At 37.0% G+C, this 18,572-nt stretch overlaps 1 pseudogene across 1 annotated transcript in view; it reads left to right on the forward strand.

Annotated features, from left to right (window-relative positions):
- The window catches only part of LOC143684328 (mitochondrial nicotinamide adenine dinucleotide transporter SLC25A51-like), a 32,909-nt pseudogene extending 18,323 nt beyond the window's left edge, over positions 1 to 14,586 (forward strand). Inside the window, exon 3 of the transcript XR_013175989.1 lies at positions 1,004 to 14,586. The product of XR_013175989.1 is annotated as a mitochondrial nicotinamide adenine dinucleotide transporter SLC25A51-like (transcript). The remainder of the gene's footprint in view (positions 1 to 1,003) is intronic.
- The last annotated feature ends 3,986 nt before the right edge of the window (positions 14,587 to 18,572 follow it).

Below are 18,572 nucleotides of genomic sequence, written 5' to 3' on the forward strand. Positions count from 1 at the left end.
CTCTATTGCACATCTGTGCCATATCCCTACACCACGTGCACACCCATTCCATGCTCCCCCACTCCCCACAAGACCCATGCATCTGTGCCCTGTGCTCCCTGCAGTAACCTGTACCCATATGCCCCACCCCTCACACACATGCACTCCCACCCCAGCCCCCCACCACACCCCATGCATGTGCACACCCATCCCTGCCCCCTATACCCATACCTCACCATCCCCAACCCACACCCTTGATCCCTGCATACATGCACACCCATGTCCCATAGTCCCTGTACCCCGATATCAGTGCCCCAATACCCACAACCCCCATGCTCCAAATGTGCACCCACACCCTGCCTGCACACCCACCCCTGTGCATCCACATAGCCCCCCTGATCTGCCTCCCATCACACCCTGCTTCCATGTCCCCCACATCATGCCCTGCCCCTATGCTCCAAGCCATGTCCCCACAGCCCCCAGGCCACCCCCCACCACCACCACAACTCCATACCCTGTACTCCATGCTCCTGGGCACCACCATAGCACCCCCACCCCACACCTAGCCCTGTACTGCAACCAACTACCATGCCACTGTATCCTGTCCCATGTCCCATGTCTTGCCATATCATGGAAACAGAAAACTTCAGACTACCAAAGGAATTCAACTTGCAAAAGAACCTTTTGAGATAATTACATGCCTCAAAGACAACAGAAAATCATAAAGCATATGAAGATGCAAACAGTTATAGCCATCCTAATGACCAAATTAAAACACCAGAGGAGACACAGACTTTGGAACAACTAATCAAAGATGTTCAGACAACTCTACTGAAAAAAAATTCAAGCTAATGATATAAAGGAGATCAAGAAGACACTAGAAAAGCATAAAGAAGAATTTGAAAGAATAAATAGAAAAATAGCAGATATAACAGAGATTAAGGATGCTGTAGACCAAATCAAAAATATATTAGAGGCCTGTACAGGTGCTGGTTCATGGCCTCACCCTCTCTCTGACCTGCAGGCAGGCAGCTACTCAGCATGGATTGGGATGTCTGCAACAATGGAAAATTCAGTTACTACAATTGTCTCCAGAAGAGAGAACCTAAAAACCTTTAACAGTGGATGAAATTGGGAGAGATATCAAAAAGCTACTGCCAGGCCCAGATGGTATAAAAGGTTAAAAAATCCTTCATGAAGAAGAAATTTCTTAAGCAACATTATGGATTCAGAAGCCACCAGTCATAACATCTTCAAACAAGATATATCACCCCGTATTACAAATGTGTGTGAAATAAAGCACTACTTGTGTGGCTGCTGTACAGTTTTCAACAATATGGCCATCACTTTTCATATTTAGAAGGTCCTCTTTTGGCAACAGCTATATGGAATCAAAACTGGAATGCAATACTTCAGTTGAGGAGGGATAGATTTTGAAACTCGTATCACAGAATCTTTCCCGCATTAAGCAGAAGACAACAACACTGGCCCCTATGTTTGGTCTGAGGATTTTACTTTCCTTCTCCATAACCATGTCAGCACCCCCAGAGTTTTAACTTAGAGTGTGGCAGCAGTACTTGCAGGGACAACAGAAGCAATTTTCATTCCATTTGAAAGAGTTCAAATATTGCTTCAAGACCACAAGCATCATGGCATTTACAAACACTTACCAAGCTTTCAGGTCACTGAAATTCCATGGAATTGTAGAGTATTATCAAGATTTTGTGCCCATTCTTTTCCATAATGGATTCAGCAGTGTCCTTTTTTTTGCCTTTGAGATCCCATTAAGGAGTATTTGCCCACTGCAATAACTCACAATGCTCACTTAATCTGTGATTTTATTTGTGGAGGGCTATTTGGTGCTTTTTTGGGATCTTGTTTTTTCCACTTAATGTTGTATACAGTCTCACATTGGCAGGGAATTTCAGTCTTTTCCCAAGGTTTTCCAAAAAATTTGGCTAGAACAGGATAGGAAAACTGATCAACCTTTTCAGAGGTGCCCATCTGAATTACCACTTGTCCTTTATATCTTGGTATATAATCAATGTGACTTATGAGTTCATGATAAAGTTATATGAAAGAATCATTAATTAAGTGTCATTAGTCAACCAAATAGACCTAAGAAGAATGCAGTTCTGCCTAGTTTCTAATTAGTACATACTGGTTAGTATCTTAAGTCCAGGGTACAGTGAACTATGGTCAGAACTGATTCTTTAAATACCAAGAACAACAAAATAAAAGTGACAGGGTTTCCCTGGAGAACAGGGTAGAAGAAGGGGCACTGTGCAAGATTAAGAAACAATAGATAAAAGAAGATAGTTAAGTGGGGTCAGGGGACTCAAGCTCATCAGGAGCAAGAGCCCCAAATAAACTGATGTCCACATATTTATTGTGCTCTTACACAGGAACTGCTTTGGGGAGTATAATCAAATCAAGATTATTTTTAAATATCTGTCATGCCTGCAAAGCTACAAAGTTTGGTGCCCAGTTCCTGTCCCAGAAACTGTTTACTTCTTATCAGAATATCAGAATGCTCTCTATTCAGGTCTCTTCAGGCTCTTGAGTCAGTGTCCTTGAGAACATTTGCTTCAGCAGTTTTCCACATCAGCTGAGCATGGTGTTCCAATGCTCATGCCCTTGGCCAACAGCCAACCACTTGAGCCTTCAGAGAACCATCTCCAACATAAAAGGTTTTAATAGGAAAATTAGTTTTTTCATTTTTTAATCATTACCAAGAGCTTTAGACTAATGGTCCAATAATTGTCTGTCTGATGGACTTTGACAAGAAACCCACTAGTCAAGATGATTCTTTTTCCCAAAACATTCTATCCTCTGTACTGAAATATAAGTGGCATGAGAAGCCAGAGAAAAGGCTTTTAGAGTCCTATGACTTCTTAGGCTTACTTTTGTTGCTCCATTTCTTTTTTCACCTTTGGTTCTCAATCCTTTAATCTTTTAAAAATATTTTTATTGTGAAAATGTAATAAATATACAAATATTTTTGACATACAAACATTCCATACATGGTGTACAATCAGTGGCTCACAATATTATCACATAGTTGTGTATTCATCACCATGATCATTTTTTTGAATCTTTGTATCACTCCAGCAAAAGAAACAAAAAAGATAAAAGAAGAAACTCACACATACCAAACCCCTTACCCCTCCCTCTCATTGACCATTAGTATTTCAATGTACTCGATTTATTTTAACCTTTATTCCCCCTATTATTTGTTTACTTTTATTCATATTTTTTTACAAATCTGTCCATACCGTAGATAAAAGAAGCATCAGACATAAGGTTTTGACGATCACACAGTCACATTGTAAAAGCCATATCATTATAAAATCATCTTCAAGAAACATGGTGTTCTAGTTTGCTAGCTGCTAAAATGCAATATACCAGAAATGGAATGGCTTTTAAAAAGGGAAATTTAATAAGTTTCAAGTTAACAATTTTAGGCCATGGAAATGTCCCAATTAAAGCAAGTCTATAGAAATGCCCAATGTGAGGCATCCAGGGAAAGATACCTTGATACAAGAAGGCTGATGAAGTTCAGGGTTTCTCTCTCAAGTGGAAAGGCATATGGTGAACACAGCATCATCTGCTAGCTTTCTCTCCATCTTACCAGGAGGCATTTTCCTTCTTCATCTCCAAAAGCTGCTGGACTCTGCTTCATGGTTCTGTAGTATTCTGTTGTGACTTTTTTGTAGCTCTGTCATTCTCTGCTCTCTCTGCATCTCCTTCTTTCTCCAAAATGTTTCCTCTTTTATAGAATTCCAGTAAAGTAATCAAGACCCACCTAGAATGTGTGGATGCATGTCTCCACATAATCCAGCTTAACAACCATTCTTGATTGAGTCACATCTCCAGGGAGATGATCTAATTAAAGTGTCAAACAGTACTGAACAGGGATTAGAAGAAACTGTTGCTTCTACAAGGCTGATTAGGATTAAAATATGGCTTTTCTAGGGTACATAAACCTTTTCAAACCAGCACACATGGCTACCGGAACACAGCTCTACAGTTTCAGGTACTTTCCTCTAACAACTCAAATACACTATAAATTAAAAAGGAATACCTATATAACACATAAGGATAACCTCCAAGATAACATCCTAACTCAATTTCTTGCTTCTCTGCTCTTCAGAGGAGTTACAGAGGATAATCTTCATTAAACTTGAGCACATACATGTTACAACATGGAAAAACAGCTTTCTAGGTATAGGCTTTTTACGATAAACAACTTGTATTAGTTTTGAAAATAAGCACTTATTGAGATATTATCCTGACTGTTTCTATTTAGACATGATAGAATCAAGCAGCTAATGAAAGATCCCATTTTGCAATCTGAGTTTGAAAGTTTTCTGTTTCATTCTTTTTTTAATTCAAAATTTATTTATTTTTATTATACATTTATTAATCAGTGACTCACAATATTATCACATAGTTGTGTATTCATCATGATGATCATTTTTTAGAACATTTGTATCACTTCAGAAAAAGAATTTAAAAGATAAAAGAAAAAACTTATAAATTCTGTTCTAGTTTGCTAGCTGCCAGAATGTAATATGCCAGAAACAGAATGGCTTTTAAAAAGGAAAACTTATTAAGTTGCTAGTTTACAGTTTTAAGGCCAAGAAAATGTCCCAATTAAAACAAGTCTATAGAAATGTCCAATCAAAGGCATCCAGGAAAAGATACCTTGGTTCAAGAAGGTTGATGAAGTTCAGGGTTTCTCTCAGCTGAGAAGGCACATGGCGAACACAGTCAGAGTTTCTCTTTCATCTGAAAGGGCACATAGTGAACATGGTCAGGGTTCCTCTCTCATCTGGAAGGGCACATGGTTAACACAGCATCATCTGCTGGCTTCTTCTCCTTTCTTCCTGTTTCATGAAGCTCCCTGGGAGGCATTTTCCTTCTTCATCTCTAAAGGTCGCTGGCTGGTGGACTCTCTGCTTCATGGTGCTGCAGAATTCTCTGCTCTCTCTGAATCTCTTTCATTCTACAAAATGTTTCCTCTTTTATAGGTCTCCAGAAACTTATCAAGACCCACCCAAATGGATAGAGACATGTCCTCACCTAATCCAGTTTGACAACCACTCTTGGTTAAATCACATCTCCAGGGAGATTATCTGATTATAGTTTCAAACATACCATATCGCTGCCTTTATGAAATGGGATTTAGATTAAAACATGGCTTTTCTAGGGGACATACCTCCTTTCAAACCAGCACACATACCATATACTTTACCCCTCCTTCTTACTGACCACTAGTGTTTCCATCCCATTTCATTCAGAATGTGCTCTTAAGCCCTTCTATATTATCCTTATATTAATCTCATTTATTTTATTATCAAAAGGTGGGGGACTTAAATTTTGTTAGAGGTGCTTAATCCTGTTAAGAACATACACATATTGTGTATAGATCAAACTCAGGTTAGCTATGTTTCTCTGGGTGCCAAGAGGCTTTGGTGTTTTTTTTTTTCCTTGAGTAGTTTTGAGTAGTATCCTGTTACCTTGGATTGTTCCTCAGAACAAAAACATTTCCATAAATTTTATTTTAGAAGTTAATTAATTAACAGCTCAGTGTTGTTTTTGTTTTCTTTTTCTGGTTTCTAGATGTTACAAGGGGAAAAAAAACACAAAAAATAGCTTCCACACCGTAGTGTTAGCTGTCTTTTTATTTTACTCTTGGAAAAAGATGCTTTTAGGGTTTTGACATTTTGAGAACCCAAGTTTACAATTGTATAATTAAAATAATGAGAGTTTGGGGTTGTGCAATGGTAGCTCAGTGGCAGAATTCTCACCTGCATACCAGAGACCTGGGTTCAATTCCCAGAGCCAAAACACACACACACACACACACACACACACACACACACACACAAATAATGAGAGTTTGAAAGCATAAAGCTTATTTGAAGAGTTATTTTAAATTTTAGGAGTTACAAATAACCAGATGGCATACTTACTCCATAACACAGACCAAAACTTATTTGTCAAATGAATCGATTTTTTAGAGAATTTATCCAGATAAAAGGAGCAAAATGACAATGAGAGTTAGATAAATAATGAAGTATGTGAAACATACTGGAGAATGATCATTTTTTTTTAAATCCACCTCTATAAATATTATATAGTTGGGATTATTTTCTAGCATCTGACATGGATAGAAAATTTAGATTTCTTATTACCAGTTTTTCATCATTCTAGATAACTGTATGTGAATATGTACATATACCCACCAAAATAAAATCAGGCCTCAATCAATAGCTTACTCAAATTATGGACATATAGTCCAAAGAAGCTGTTTACCTCTAAATGCAGTATCTTCCAACTGTAAAGGATTAGGAGATGTTATCAAGCATTCGTCTGGCAGAAAAGAAACTAACTAGCTTTAAAGCTGCTCTGTTTAACAGTGTTGTGCTGGAAACAGCAGTTTATTTTTTAAAACAAGATGCAGATTTAGAGATTTCTGTATACAAAGGTTTGACACCAAATAATGTGAGTAGCATCTTTTGGCCTGTTAGAGTCAGAATTTGAAAGGAGTTGAGTTTCAGAAATGAATGAGGAAGGCACTATGATGCCCCCACTCCCTCCTTCACACCTGTGTGTGTCTGGGCATGTGTAGGCATTCTGGGTGGCCTAGAACAAAGCAGTGAGTTAGCCCAGGGTGATGCTTGGCCTTGGGAGTGAACTCCACTGGTCCTTGATGTTGGCCATTACCTTTTACTTAAAATTTCATTGTAATAACATATAAAACACAAAATTTCTCATTTTAGCCTTTTTTTGGTGTACAACTCAGTAGTAGTATATTCACAGTGCTGTACTGCCATCACCACCATCCATCCATCACCAAAACTTTCATCACTCTACAATACTTCCTTTTTTCTATACACTCCATGCAGATTATAGAAATCTAAGTTCTGAAGCACTTTTGTGAAATACAACAGAATTCTAAGAAGAATGCTTTGGTTTCTGCTGTCTCAAATATATGATATTTTTTTAATTAATATTGTATTGGGTTTTTTAGACTCATTATACTTTTTATTTCATTTTTACCTTTTGCATCTTTAAAAATCTTACTGCAAATACATTACCAGAAATGGTTTTGTGTATCCTGTAGACTGCTTAAATTTGACAAAAGACTGAACAGAACTTACAGTAGCTAAATGCTTTGTCTGAACTTTAAAATACAATGTGTTATAAATAACTAAGATATTCTAGCAATTGCTTTTACCTTCAGTATAAACTAATGTAATAATTTTGAAAAGGCAAACTTAATTGAATAACTTCATCGAAAAGCTTTAAACATGGCCTTTCTGGTACGTATGTGGCACAGATGCCTCATGAGCACAGGACATTTTGGGTTTTACTTCCTATACTTTGTGTCTCATGCTACCAAAAATATGTATGGATTCTGTATTTAACACAATTTGAGATGGTATAAGCCCTCAGGACTGCACCACAAATTAAGCACAACCTTTATATGGTGAAAAATTTGTCTTATTTGTCTCATTTGTAGGTGGGACAAAGTTGGTGTTTTGCCTCAATAGTCAATATTCAACTTATAGGACTGTATATAATCACATGCTATATGTTCTAGTTTGCTAGCTGCCAGAATGCAACACACCAGAGACAGATTGGCTTTTAATAAAAGGGGATTTATTTCATTAGTTCTTCAGAGGAAAGAAAAGATTTATTTCGTTAGTTCTTCAGCTAACTTTCAACTGAGGTTCTTTCTTATGTGGGAAGGCACAGGATAATCTCTACTGGCCTTCTCTCCAGGCCTCTGGGTTCCAAAAACTTTCCCTGAGGTGATTTCTTTCTGCATCTCCAAAGGCCTGGGCTGAGCTGCGAGTGCTAAGATGAGGTATATTGAGCTGCTTGGACTGTCCTATGTTGAGCCTCTCATTTAAGCACCAGCCAGTTAAGTCAAACATCATTCATTACAGCATGTATGTCTCCTAGCCGACTGCAGATGTAATCAGCAACAGATGAGGTTCACATGCCATTGGCTCAAGTCCTCAGCAATATAACTAGGCACCTTCACCTGGCCAAGTTGACAACTGAATCTTATTACCACACTATATATTGTGAACCATGCAATAAAACAGAATTGTATAGGAAGTGCAAGGATAGTTCAGTGATAGAATTCTTACCTGACATGTGGGAGACCCAGGGTCAATTCTCAGTCCATGCGTTTCTCCAAAAACAAACAAACAGATGAACAAAAAATTCAACAAATAGTGCTGCAATAACAGGATATTCACATAGAACAATAATGAAATGTGACCCCACCATACAGCATATATATATATAAAAAAACAGTTGTGTATATACCTTTGAAGACCTGAAATTCTCAATCTCAGTTACTTGTAACACAGTGCAAACATGTAAAGGAATATCAGGTGATAGAGAGGATATGTGAAATGGGATCTAGAGGGCTTCACATTAAGCCAGTATATTAAACTAACACTGATTTGGTGTAAATGAAGTACTGTAGTATGAAATTTATGCAGTCATTAAGTGAAAGCTAGACAGGAGATTCCATTTGAGGAAAGGATAACAGACCTGTTTTATTTTTAAGTTAAAATATTTCTGTATTTTTTTCATATACAAATACATATCAGGACTTGAAAAGACATTTCCCTTAAATTTGGATATTTCTAGTTTTTAATGCTGTCCTTTTGTATATTGTTAAATATTTGCTTGCCTAAATGACTTCCAAGTTGCATGGGATGCTCTACATATTTCCTTTTTTAAAGTTCTTTATTAAAAGTGGTTAAGTACATGAGCTATTTTTGTTTGATATTTTGAATTTTGTGACTATATGAGTCTAATGAAATCTCGAAGTGTTTCTGAGTTAGTGCATTTTTTAGTAATTCTCTTTGAAAGAATAAGTGAATTAGAGGGCAGAACAATTGATTTTGAATGCACAAAAAAACAAATGGCAAAAAAGACAGAAAATTTTGAATTGTGTCTCAAGGAAATGATGGACAAAATGAAGCACACAAAAATAAGAGTCATCAATGTCCCAGAAGGAGAAGAGAAGAGTAAAGGGATAGGAAGATTAGTTGAGGAGATAATGGAGGGGGAAACATTCCAACCAATTTAAAAAGATATATAAATATGCAAATTGTTGCCGACAGGGCAACGTGAGAATTAAGACAGACAGATTTCTGAAAATGGGAGCAGGGACTCTTGAACTTCTAGAACCAAGAGCCCTTTGCTAATTTTGCTCCAGCTATTCATTAGTGGTTATTTCAAAAGGCAGGAGGAAGTAACACCAAGTTAATCTTTAAAGTTAATTACAATTATGCCAATATGTAAAATACAAGAAAATGCAAAACCTTTTAACCTAAGTTGTTTAGCTGTGAAATCTATTCATAGAATAGCACATTCTAGCCCCTGGCCCTTTTACCCTTCCAAGCTTCCTTGTAGGAGATGAGCTGTCTGCGGTGTTCTGTAAGAGCTACATGACCCAGTATTCCCGGTCACCACCTCAAGGTTTAGCCTGAAGGTAAAAAGGTCTGTTTCCCACAGCAAATCAAAGAAGCCCAATGGACCTCAAATATAATAAACCCCAAAAAGACCCACTCCAAGACACATAATAATCAGACTGTCAAATGTAGAAGAGAAGCACAAAATCCCAAAAGTGCTAAGAAAAGAAAAGCAATCTACTACATACAAGGGAAACTGCACAAGACTGACTTTGGACTACTTAACAGGCACCATGGAGGCAAGAAGGTAATGCTATGATATATTTAAGATCCTGAAAGAGAAAGATTTCCAGCCAAGAATACTGTACCCAGCCATATTGTCCTTCAAAATAAGGGAGAGGGCGGGCCACAGTGGCTCAGCAGGCAAGAATGCTTGCCTGCCATGCCAGAGGACCCGGGTTTGATTCCCGGTGCCTGTCCATGTAAAAAAAATTAAAAAAATAAGGGAGAAATTACAATTTTCACAGACAAACAAATACTGAGAGAATTAGTCAGCAAGAGACCAGCCCTACAAGATACACTAAAGGGAGTTCTGTCAGCTGAAAAAAAAAATAGGCATGCTGGTTTGAATTTGTTGTTTACCCAAGAAAAGCCAAGTTCTTTAATCCCCATTCACTATTGTTGGGTGGGATCTTTTTTATTTTTTTCCAGGGACATGTGAACCACCCTATTGTAGGTGGGAATGTTTGATTAGATAGTTTCCATGGAGATGTGTCTCCACCCATTCAGGTGGGGTTGCTTACTGAAGCAGTTTAAGAGGGAAGCATTTTGGAAAAAGCACAGAACCAACAGAGCCCACACAGCCAGAGATCTTTGGAGATACAGAAGGGAAACACCCCTAGTGGAGCTTCATGAAACAAGAAGCTGGGAGAGAAAGCTATCAGATTTCCCCATATTCCTCCCCAGCTGAGAGAGAAAGACCAAAACAAACGTCCTTGGCCCTTTATTTGGAGTTAAGGTAACCTCTTGTTAGTGCCTTAATTTGGACATTTTCATAACCTTATGACTATAAACTCGCAACTTAATAAATTCTCTTTTTAAAAGCTGTTCCATTTCTGTATATTGCATTCTGGCAGCTTTTAAAACATCAGGAGAGGGAGGCCTTAAGGAGGGCAGAGACTTGAAGAGTACCAGTAAGGGTAGATTAAAAGATAAAAAGAAAAGAAGGAAAAGAATATATAGATCTGGCAAATAAAATCCAAAGGATAAGATGGTAGATTCAAGAAATGCCTTTATAGTGATAACTTTGAATATTAACAGACTAAACCTACCAATTAAAAGATACAGATTGGCAGAATGGATTACAAAACATGATCCAGCTAATGCTGATTGCAAGAGACTCATCTTAGACCCAAGAATACAAATAAATTGAAAGTGAAAGGATTGAAAAAGATGTTCCATGCAAGTTATAACCAAAAGAAAGCAGGAGTAGCTATACTAATATCAGACAAAATATAATTTAAATGTAAAGACATCATAAGAGACAAAAGACACTACATATTAATAAAATGGATAATTCACCAATGAGAAATAATAATCATAAATGTTTATGCTTCCAATCAAGAAGCCCCAAAGTACATGAGGCAAACATTGTCAGAATTGAAGGGAATGATAGATGTTTCAACATTAATAGTGTAAGACTTCAATACACCACTCTCCTCTATACATGGAACAGCCAGGCAGAGAATCAACAAATAAATGAGAACTTAATTTGAAAAATGAATTAAACCTAACAGACATATATAGGTCATTACACCCCCAAAACCAGGACATACATTCTTCTCTAGTGCTCATGGAATGTTCTCCAGGATAGGTCATATGCTGGGGCACAAAACAGGTTTTTATAAATTTAAAAATACTGAAATTATTCAAAGCACTTTCTCTGATCACAATGGAATGAAACTTGAAGTGAATAACCACCAAAGAACCAGAATTTTCACAAATGTATGTAAATTAAATAATGCACTCTTAAGCAATTAGTGGGTCAAATCAATCAATATCTATCTGGAGACAGATGAAAATGAGAATATGACATATCAGAATTTATGGGATGCAGCAAAGGGAGTGCTGACAGGGAAACTTATTGCCCTAAATGCCTATACTAAAAAAGAAGAACGAACAAAAATCAAAGACTTAACTGCTCTCTTGGAGGAAACAAAGAAAGAACACCAAACTAACCCCAAAGCAAATAAAAGAAGAGAAACAGCAAAGATTAAAGCTGAATTAAATGAATTGAAGAACAATGGAAAGAACTAATAAATCCAAAAGTTGGTTCTTTGAGAAAATCAATAAAATCAATGGATCCTTAGTTAGGCTTATGAAGAAAAAGAGCAAGAGGATGCAAACATTCCAAAAAGAACTAACACCAATTCTGCTCAAACTCTTCTCAAATATTGAGGAGAAGGAGCATTAACTCATTTTATGAAGCTCACATCACTCTAATACCAAAACCAGGTAAAGACATAAAGGTATAAGAAAGATAAACTACAGATCAATCTCCCTAGTGAACATAGATGCAAAAATTCCAACAAAATACTAGCAGACTGAATCCAATGGCACATTAGAAAGTTATACACCACGACCAAGTGGGATTAATATCAGGAATGCAAGGATGGTTCAATATAAGAAAATCAATATAATCCATTATATTAATACATCAAAAAGGAAAAATCACATGATCATATCGATTGATGCTAAAAAAGCATTTGACAAAATTCAATATCCTTTTTTGATTAAAAAAAACACTTCAAAAGATAGGAATCAAAGGTAACATCCTCAATATGATAAAGGCCAGAACATCCTCAATATGAAAAACCCATAGCCAGCATCATACTTAATGGTGAGAGACTGAAAGTATTCCCCCTAAGATCAAGAGCAAGAGAAGGATGCCCTCTGTCACCACTATTATTCAACATTGTACTAGAAGCTCTAGCTAGAGTAATCGGGCAATAAAAATAAATAAAAGAAGTTAAACATTCCTTATTTGCAGATGACATGATACTAGGAAAATCCTGAGAAATTTATGATCAAGCTTCTTGAGCTACTAAACAAATTCAGCAAAATGATGGGATAAGATTAATGGGCAAAAATCAGTAATGTTTCTCTACACAAGCAATGATATGAGGAGTCAATTAAGGAAAAAAAATCTATTCAAAATAATGACCAAAAGAATCAGGTATCTAGGAACAAATTTAACTAGGAATGTAAAGGACCTGTACACATAAAACTATATAACATAGCTAAAAGAAATCTAAGAAGATCTAAATAGGAGGAAAGACATTCCCTGCTCATGAGTAGGAAGGTTAAATGTAGATCAGATGTCAATTCTATCCAAATTGATCTACAGATTCAATGCAATACCAATCAAAATTCCAACAACCTACTTTGAAGACATGGAAAAGCTAGTTACCAAATTCATCTGGAAGGGAAAGAGGCCTCAAACAGCTAAAAATATCCTTTAAAAGAATAATGAAGTGAGAGGATTGATACTTCCTGATTTCAAAACTTATTATAAAGCCACAATGGTCAAACAGCATGGTACTGGCACAAAGAGAGCAGCATTGACCAATGTAATTGACTCAAGGACGTGGAAATAGACCACTAAATCTATGGTCAACTGATATTGAACAAGATTCCCAAATACACTGAACTGGGACAAAATTGTCTTTTCAATAAATGGGCATGGGAGAACTGGATTTCAATAGGCAAAAGAATGAAAGAGGACCCTTACCTTACACCCTATACAAAAATTAACTCAATGTGGATCAAAGGCCTAAATATAAGAACCAGTACCATAAAACTTCTAGGAAAAAATTTAGGGAAATATCTTCAAGACCTAGTAATAGGAGGTAGTTTCCTAAACTCTATATCCAAAGCGCAAGCAATGAAAGAAAAAATCAATGGGAACTCCTCAAAATCAAATGCTTTCATGCCCCAAAAAACTTTGACAAAAAGATGAAGAGGCAGCCAACTCAATGGGAGAAAATATTTGGAAATCACATGTCAGATAAAGGTTTGATATCCTATATAGATAAAGAAATCATGCAACTCATGAGCAAAAGAACAAACAACTCAATTATAAAATGGGCTAAAGATATGAATAGGCATTTTTCTGATGACCAAGTACAGTTGGCTAAAAAGTACATGAAGAGATGCTCATTTTCGTTAGCTATAATGCAGATCAATACTACAATGAGATACCATACGACATTATACCTATAAGGATGGCTGCTCTTAAACAAACAGGAAGCTACAAACATTGGAGAGAATTGGAGAAATTTGTACACATACACTGCTGGTGGAAATGTATAATGGTATGAAGACAGTCTGGTGGTTCCTTAGAAAACTAAATATCAAGTTGCCCTATGATCTGGCAATGCCACTACTCACTATATACCCAGAAGACCTGAAAGCAGTGACATAAATGGATATTTGCAACCTATGTTCATACAGCATTAATCATATTTGCCAATAGATGGAAACAATCCAAGTGCCCATCAAGAGATGAGTGGATTAAAAAAATGTGGCATATGATAGAATACTATGCACACAAAATTCTAAAAGACTAAATAACATCCTGAAGCACATGGCAAGATGGATCAACTTTGAGGACATATGTTCAGTGAAATAACCCAGACACAAAAAGATAGATACTATATGATTTCACTTTTATGACCATGGTAAAGGTAAAGTCAGAGACTTATAATACAGAATATAGAACACCTAAAGATTACATGAAAGCTAGAGATGGGTGAACAGTTAACTAATGAAGTTTAACTTAAACGTAAGGGAATTGATAGAAATAAAGGCATTTCATTAGTGGGTCTATAAGTAATATTGCCATAATTGAAATAGGTTGTATAGAGCCATGTATCCCACCAGTTAACACACTAATATAAATAAGTTGTTGCATGAACTACTTCAAAGGTATGAACCTTGTACAAAGAGTTTATAATATTAGGGAATGGGGGAAAACTGCTACTGCATGCTATGGGCTATCTTTAACAGAAAAACATCAATAGTACCACAGCAATACCAGGGGGAAATAATTTGGGGTGGGGGGACAAAAGTTAAAGCAAAGTTTGGATTTTTTGTTTGGCAAGGGTGTGTTTATTGGTTATTTTTCTCTTAGGAGCAATGAAAATTGTCTAAAATTGAAAGTGTTGATGGATTGTTGACTTTGGACATTATACATGATGTCCAATGGGTAGAAGTGGCCAAAGGGTATGCTGAAACTGAGAACTACGAACTGTGTAGGATGGTGAACTGTGGTGTATACATAGGATCAAATATTGTGCTGCTACAGAAAAGAATGAAGTTGTGAGGCCTGCAACACTGTGAATGAACCTGTGGGACATTATATGATGCAAAATAAGCCAGAAACAAAAAGAGCAAATATTGTATACTCTTATTTAGAAAATGTTTATAAGAAAATTGATACCTAGATTGCAAGCTCTTATAGCAGTCCCATTTAGTCTGGAGTGGTAACTGTTATTTATATATTTGAGAGGCTGTGCCGTATATGGATAACCTGGCATTTCCCTGAAACTTTGGGTTCCTGTGTGCTACCTAAGCCTCAGAGTAGGAGTTCTGCAGGTCTGAGAGTCAGCATTGCCACATACCACAACTGTTAAAGAAATTGAAAAATATATCAGGCTTCAATTAGAGATAAGAATGAAGCTACTCACATTCAGACTAAGGTAAATCAGAATACAGGAATAGGGAAGACACTGTCTATAGTTTAGAACTTCACCTACTCTATGAGACCAGAGGAAGAGAGGTTTATTTTGCCAAGAACCTAAATTTTCTGTAACACATCATCTAACTCAACCCATCTGGAAAGATGATTCAAACAACCCAAATACAGAAAGCCCAGAATGGGAATGAGGACTTGTAATTCTGCATTGCTTAATGTAATGCCAGAATACATCCCAGAGTATGTGAAGCAGATAATTAAAAAGTATTGGAAAAGTCCCTTGAGGGGTAGGAGAAAAAATATGGAACTATTAAACTTTACCACCAGGGAAACCCCTGATATAGTCTCAAACTTTAGGGCTCGCCAAGTCAATAAGCCAAGCCCTTGATCTTGAGGCTTGCTCTTGTGAACTTATTTATGTAATGGAGAAACTTAGCCTACCTATAGTTATGCCTAAGAATTACTTCCAGAGGACCTCTTTTGTTGCTCAGATGAAGCCTCTCTCTCAGCTCAACACAAATGAAATCATTAGTCCCCTCATTACATGGGACATGACATCCAGGAGTGAAAGTCTCCTTGGCAAAAGGGGATATCACTCCCAGGGATGAGCCTGGCCCTGGTACTGTGAGATTGACAATGCCTTCCTGACCAAAAGGGGGGAAAGAATTGTAACAAATAAGGCATCAGTGCCTGAGAGGGTTCAAATAGAGTCAAGCAAACTCTAGAGGTTGGTTTATGCAAACTTCAGTTAGACATTGCTACCTATCATAACTTGCTAAACCCCAACCAAAATCATTCCAACCAATCCTAAAGAACACCTAGGGCAATATATAAGATTCTACAAAAGTTCCATGCACTAGGTTCCAGAAACCTACACTCTCCGTATGGGTCCCTGGACCAGATAAGTCTTGAAATGCAGAGGGGCCAGCCTTTCTAGAATATCAACTAGTTCCATCCCCTATCCCATATTATTGACAGCCCCTTCCAAAATGAAAAAGTTAGAATAACCATAGCCCAAATACCCCTAAAGAGTGAGAGAAAGATCAAAGGTGATGGTGGAGTTATACAGAGAAGTTTGGCTTTAACAAATGAATATGAGTGCTGAATCAGTATATTGATATTTCTTTCAGTCTCCAGTACCTGAGCGCAGCTCAATGTTAAGACCTGAAATTGTGAAACTATAACCCATACCAAACTCTGAAGTCTGTTCTACAACTAATAGTTACAATGTACTTTGAAATTTATTGCTTTTTTGTTTATATGTTACTTATCACAAAAAAGAAAAAAAGAGAGAAGGAGGAGTTTAACAGAGAGGACAGGATTTAACAAATGAGTATGGCTGCTGAATAATTATATTGATATTTCTTTTGGTCTCCAGTGTCTTGAAGCAGCTAGAAGAAAAAATGAAAAATCTTGGAACTGTAACCCGTACCAAACTTTAAAATGTTATGTAATTACTTATTAAAATGTACTTGGCAATTTATTGCTTTTTTTGTGTGTATATGTTACTTTTCACAGTAAAAAAAAAAGTGTTATGGGGGTGTGCATAGGTAGTTCAGTGGTAGAATTCTCATGTGCCATGCAGTAGACCTGGGTTTGATTCCCTGCCAGGCACTCCAAAAAAAAGAAAGAAAGAAAACAACAAAAGATGCTGCAATAATGGTATATTCACCTGTAATCAAATGAAATGTGACCCCCACGAATACAAAAAACTAAAACAAAACCGTGATATCTCCCGGTACCCTTGGTGGCCCCTCCCCATTCCCTCACTGGCTTCGTAAAGAGCAATCTGACTAGGAACAGTCTAGATTAAATCAGAGCCAAGGCACAGAACTTGCTCTGTACCTGGAGGCAGCTTACTGTAGGAGACCAGTCAAATCACAGCTACCTGGAGTGACAGCTGTGCAACACACAACGCCCTTTCCTAGGAGAATGAGACATTTGTATCTGTGTAAATGGGGAAATTTCTAGGATCACATGCATGCCCAGGAAAAGAAGATCATTTTGTACACATATACTTCCATGTAAATTTGCTAAAAGCAAAGGTATTCACTTATGTAACCACCTTAAGTGCAGTTAACAAGCTGAAGAGATTTAACATTGTTATAAAGCTTACAGTTTATATTACAATAATAATGTCCTTTTGAGCCTTTTTTCCTCCATTATTAGATCCCATCCAGGATCACTTGATGCATTTAATTGTCATTGTTTCTCTCTCTCTTTTTAAATTTTGGAAACATATATACAATGTAAACTTTCCCATTTCAACCACTACCAAGCATACCATTCAGTGGGATTAATCACATTCACAATACTACACTGCCCTCAACATCATCCCCCACCAGAACATTTTCATCACCCCCAATATGAGCCCTATACCCATAGTGCAATAATTCCCTATTCTTCCTGCCCCTGATAAACTGTATTTTTTCTGGCTCTATGAGTGTGCATATGCTAGCTATTTCATGTAAGTGGAAACATGCAATACATGTCCTTTTGTGTCTGACTTACTTCACTCAACATGATGTCTTCATGTCTTCTAGTATCATCCCTGTAGTGACATGTATTCAACCTTACTTCCTATTTATGGCTGAGTAATATTCCATTTATGTATATAATGCATTTTATTTATCCGTTCATCTAGTGATGGACATTTTGGTTGCTTCTACCTTTTCACAACTGTGAATAATATTATTATGAACATTGGTGTACAAGTATCTGTTCAAGTCCCTGCTTTCAGTTCTTTAGGGTGTGTATGCCAAGAAGTGGGATTGCTAGGACATATGGAATTTCTCAATCTAACTTTCTGATGAACTTCAAAATTGTTGTCAACAATGGCTGCACGATATTACATTCCATAAACAATGTACAAAGTTTCCTATTTTTTAACAATAGTCATTCTAATGGATGTGAAATGGCATGTCATTTTGGCTTTGATTTGCATTTCTCTAACAGCCAATGATGAAGTGTATCCATGTGGAGTCTGGTGTCTGACAATTTTCAAGAGGAAAATTGTAATATAGAGACATAGGCATCTGGAGAAACAAGGTCAAGACATGTACAACAGAGAACTATACAGCATTCAAACAACAGCTTCTGGCACACTCTTGGATCCTGGTAGAAACAGAATATCTAACCATGGAATATCAAGGGACTTTGTAGCTATAAATGCCCTTCATGAGCTGGTTACTCTCAAACTCTAGCAGCAGTCCACTGTAAGATGGAAGTGATACATCCAGGATTGGGCTAGAGTAGAGGTCAACAAACTACAGACCACAGCCAAAATTCAACCCACTGACTGCTTTTGTAAATTTGTACTGGAACACAGATAGGGCCCACAAAGTTGAAATTACTTACCATTTGGACCACTATAGAAAAATTTTGCTCAC

The sequence above is a fragment of the Tamandua tetradactyla genome, chromosome 5, assembly GCF_023851605.1.
Source record: "Tamandua tetradactyla isolate mTamTet1 chromosome 5, mTamTet1.pri, whole genome shotgun sequence".
NCBI classification, from domain to species: Eukaryota; Metazoa; Chordata; class Mammalia; order Pilosa; family Myrmecophagidae; genus Tamandua; species Tamandua tetradactyla.